We start from the raw sequence: 5,368 nt of genomic DNA on the forward strand, positions 1-5,368 counted from the left end.
TTGTAATCATTTCTAAGACGTGTGTAAGCTTTTGATTTTGCCATTTTATTAGGGAATTTCCTGTTTTGAAATTTTTACGCAGTTCGGTATTTTTCGAAATTTTAATTTTTAATATCTTATCAAGCCAAACAAACAGACAGTGTCACTGAAAAACACCCAAACATGAGATTTCAATCTTTCTTTCTATCTATGATGAGTTTGTTTACAGTGTAGTGGATTGGCAAAACTCTTTTCCAGGATAATTCCATGATTTATAAATGAACAGCCAAGGACAAATTGGGGAACAAACTTATAATGTATAACGAAAACAAATTTGTAACTGATTTTATTCAGCATATTTTTCTTTTTTCTTTCTAGTGCCTATTTCAGCTTACTGAGAACACTGAAAAAGATTTTAAAAAATGTACATTAGTAACCTGGTAACAAAATAGTATATACAAGTAGATAACACATCAACATTATTTCAATGAGTATCTCTTTATGTTGTATTTTCTTAAATTTATATTTTATTAAAAGAATTAGAATTTTGACATTGTTTGAGCTATTTATACAAGGATTTTGAAAATATACATTAGTCATATGCGTGATGCTGTATGAGAAAGCGTTAGTCACGGAGTTGATTACTATTCATTCAGCTTGATATTGTTGTAAACATTGGTTATTATGGATCGAAACAAAACACAAAAAAGTGAAAGGGGAAGAAGATTCAAATTGAATACAAAGATCAACAAAAAGTGAGTGTGGCCTTAGACGCTCCAGGAGGACTAACTAGAATATGGAACTGCGTTCTGTAGTGCCAAATGGAAGTGTTTAACGACCTTAACTGGCTATACAGCCCTTACACGGTCGGGAATCTTGTAGTAGTGTTTAGATCGTATTTGGTTTTTTGCAGATATTTATATGCTATATTGAGAGACGTGAATAGCGGTATACTGAGAACTGAGTAAATATTTCACTATGTCTTAGTAAAATTCTAATCAATTTAAGTAGCTTGCATATACCTTTGGATACACATGTTTTTTTCAAATGTAGAGATTTGGACACACTATAATCAATATCGTGGACCAGCTGAATAAATTGTAACTGTAACTTTAACTAAATGACATTTTTTCTCAGATTTACGCTTTCAATTTCAGTTCGAATACAAACAGTGTGTCATACTGTCAGTTTAGAAGATGAATATACAAAAAAATACTCAAATATTTTATTACCTCGTATTGTACCTATTTCTTGAAAAATCATTTGCCAAAGTTTAATTTTGATGTTGTCTCTACAATACTCACGTTGAACAAGCTGTTGGACATAATGGGGTTAATACGACTCCAACTCCGGTTGCAGAAACAGCTGTACCACAGGCAGTTACGCATGCTGATTGTCCAAGACCAGAATGTGCAAACCCTTCAACAATTTCTGTTACTTTGTGAAGGTCTGGCAAATGGATCTGAAGTTTTCCAACTGTAATGAGAAATATTTTCTTTTAAAGGTGGAGACACTTTTTAACTTTTTTTAAATTTAACAGCAATATTTAATAATGAAGTTAATTTAACTGTTAGTTGATAATAACATTTCAAAACAATACTTAATCTCTTCAGGCATTACAGAAAAGACATCATGGTATATTTTGAATCAATTAGTGACATCCATAGAAATGACACAGCACATGTTCACTTCTGTTTTTTTTTTACATTTTATTTGGCATATAACATGTATAAGTTATATAAGTATACCTGATCAATCGATGGTGCAATAGCAATGTACGCAAATTCAATCCAAAAAATGTGTTGCTTTTTTTACAAATGTAGACCTTCGGTTAAACGTTGGGGTTTCGTTTAACGAAAAAAGGTCTAAGTAAGGTTTCAGATTGCTCATGAAAGGGTAAGGGTTTATGTAAAGGTTATTGTTAACTTAATTAATTGATTGTCTAACGTCCAGTAGAACACAGCTCACTCTATTAATAAACAACGAACACAAAAGTCATGTACTGCCAAATAGATCAACCGGACTAAGGACAGACAATTTTAAATGCATTTAAAAAAACAAGTTTGACAGTTGCTTCCTATGGACATAGGGGAAGGTATCATTTACGTGCAGAGTGCTCGAAATTCATTCTAGATACGTCCTCGGAATACTTCTTCTCTTTGAGCCAATTGTTTAAACACACAAACAATTCTTATATATATCAAACATTTTTAATTCCGTCTTGGAATTCATAATAAATGTATATTTCACCTTATCTAAAGGGACACTAGCTGTCAAATTCGAGTTCACCGATTTGATTGAAATTATCAAATTTGATTTATAACAATGCTCCGCAAAGTGGAAGGGATTAATATAAGTTGCAAAACTTGTTTCTCAATCAACTATAAATAAATATGTTTAAACTAACAATGATAACAATTTTCCAAATTATTAAAAGTCTAAAATTGACAATTTATCGGGCATCGGCTTGATAGTATTTAGCTTCGTTTCTTGTTTATTATCATTTCCGTCTAGACGCTATTTAATTACCTGTCAAGTTGACATGCGAAAAACCCCGTTTGCCATATATGCGATATACATATACGTATAAATATAAGAATGTATAAATAGATATCAGAATCGTTCATTTTCGATTTTTCCAAGTTTGTTTAATTTCATATTATGAATTAAAGATATATGTTATTCATCATTTCAGTCTGTATAAGAATGAGTTATTGTATGTGAATCAGTCAATCAAATGATTAACCTTTGTTTCAATTTCAATGTTGACATTCTTTTACTTAAACCAAATGAACACACACAATGCATTTATCATTAATCTTGCTTAGCTGATTTATAAAAAATTTACCCAGACTTATTGATAAAAGCGAAAAATTATTTCACTTTTCCCTTTCATCAAATGATTGAACTAAATAATAAAATTTCATATGTGTATAAACCTCGCAGCTACAGATCTAGAGTGCCCCTAGCTAAAGACGGAAAAGGACAAAAAAAGTTCGTTTATCAAATATTAAATCGGAATTTGTTGTTTTTTAATATGTTTATTATAATTATTTTCTTTCAAGTGGTATTTCTCAAATAAGAAATTAAGTTAAATTGGTTCTGAATATACATTGTATAAAATCATATGTATTATACATTCCTTGTAAACTGTATAATCAAATAATGAAAAGTGATAATATCTTATTAAAAAATTGGATAACAGCTGTTAAAGTTCCCATCGTCATTTTATTTCTTGCTCTTACGCCTTGCGTCAAATAAATTGTACTTACTCAGAAATCTTTCCTGTGGAGCTCCAAGAACAAAAGGCAACAAAACGGCTAGCAAGAACATACACTTCATTTTGATACCTGAATTGGATTATTGTTAGAATATATATATATGTGTATTTTCATATATAAATGTACAAGATTTAACAATGTGTACGACGAACACGCTGTTTTTCTTCAAAAGATTCACCATTGACCTTCAAAACAATAAAGTTAAAAAGCTAAAATAAAGAGCATTAGGACTCAAAATTCCGAAAGATTTTGCTTTATACAGTAAATTTTGTTAAGACAATTGCCATTATACTTTCCACGGTTTTTAATCATTTAAGATAAATTTTTTAGATGATTTAACCAATATGGTTGTAGTCTGAAAAACCAAATGTGGATATTATAAGGAGCATAAGTAAACTACTATCAAGTAGAGGTACATGTACAAAATATGAACGAGCGATGCACCGTTCGACTATCCATTTCTGATATAGAAAGACAAGTTATATAAACAATATTGTTGTAATGATTTCAATGATAAGGAAATTGCATATTGAACTATATCTACTGTCATTCTTTGGGATTACAATTTTATTTATTCTGTTGTATTTAAAGGAAAACTTTAAAAAATATTGTAAACATCTTGTTAATTGATGTACACGAAGAAGCACTGTCAGTTTAATAGATGCATTCATAAATACATTAATCACCACTCCCTTTCAAAATTTACTTAAACATTTGCCAGTCAATGATACAGTATCAATTCATTGCTTCATAGAATTGCTTATTTATTAAAATATTGGGTTCAAAATTTAATACATTCTTGTCAATAAAGGCAACAGTAGTATACCGCTGATTATACAATTAGTATTCAATGTTCAATGTATTAGAATAAATTTGAACATTAAGGTATCCCTTTAGTACTACATATATTATAATCGTTTAAGAAGCCCTGCTTACCTTATTGTGTTTGTACTGGAACTAAAGACGTAGACGTGCATACCACATTATATATGTTGGATGTTTTGGGTCAGGGTTACGGATATTATCTAATGTACTGAAATCAACTTTGTACATCAAAATTATTACTGACTAACAGCACGACAATGAAATGCACCTTAGAAACCAATCGATACTAACATGCATTTGGAATATCTAGAGACATAATTTTAAAAGTCACTGATATATTGTTTTAATTGTGATGAAAATATCCGTATTCAAAACAGTCCTATGATCATCTGAATGTGTTCTGTGATAAAGCGGGACTTTGCTTAGCTTAATGGTCGACTTAGCCGAAGTACTAAATATGCATTATCATTTTTTTAAATGAATGTTATAAGGGATAATTTGAAAAACATCCAATTTTATATAAATAAAGCTATGTGTTTATACAGTTTATTATTTTTTTGATATTTTGTCATGAACTGTGAGATTACACAATTAAGATAACATTATTTCCGACCTAAATTGAATGTAAACTCAATAGAGCGATGCTTTCATGTAAATCTTATATCCGTATGCATAGTAGGTGTTTAGTCATTATCAGACAGATTTTGTTTGCAAAATCGAATGAATTTATCTTTCATACACTTTCAATTACATATAAAATCACACAATCATTATAAAATGCAGATCGATCTTATTAAACAGTATTTTACTTTCACATTGTGTGTTTTTACTTCTAGAACAGTTACAAGTCATAAATCCAAGTATTTAACAACAAGGAGATGTGGTATGATTGCAAATGAGACAACAATTCGCCAACATTTATATGAAGTTGATGTAAGCAATTATATACAACCGTAAGGCTTTCGACAATGAGAAAAATACATATATCGCGTGATCTGCGATAAAACTACTGAACTCCTGACTTGGGAATGGTACAAAATAGTGTGGCGGGGGTTTATAGTTATTAAAGGTACCAGGTTTTAGATTAATACGCCAGACGTGCGTTTTAACCTGTTTGTGATCGACAACCGTAAGGCTTTCGACAATGAGAAAAATACATATATCGCGTGATCTGCGATAAAACTACTGAACTCCTGACTTGGGAATGGTACAAAATAGTGTGGCTGGGGTTTATAGTTATTAAAGGTACCAGGTTTTAGATAAATACGCCAGACGCGCGTTTT

The 5,368-nt window shown here is 30.5% G+C and overlaps 1 long non-coding RNA gene across 1 annotated transcript; it reads right to left on the reverse strand.

Moving 5' to 3' along the window:
* Window positions 1–309: 309 nt before the first annotated feature.
* Window positions 310–4,258, reverse strand: LOC143052310 (uncharacterized). Its single transcript, XR_012971073.1, has 4 exons — window positions 4,197–4,258; window positions 3,252–3,329; window positions 1,284–1,455; window positions 310–382 (listed from the first exon to the last, which is right to left on the reverse strand). It is a non-coding gene; the product is annotated as an uncharacterized LOC143052310 (long non-coding RNA).
* Window positions 4,259–5,368: the final 1,110 nt, after the last annotated feature.

Source organism: Mytilus galloprovincialis, chromosome 11 (assembly GCF_965363235.1).
Source record: "Mytilus galloprovincialis chromosome 11, xbMytGall1.hap1.1, whole genome shotgun sequence".
NCBI classification, from domain to species: domain Eukaryota; kingdom Metazoa; phylum Mollusca; class Bivalvia; order Mytilida; family Mytilidae; genus Mytilus; species Mytilus galloprovincialis.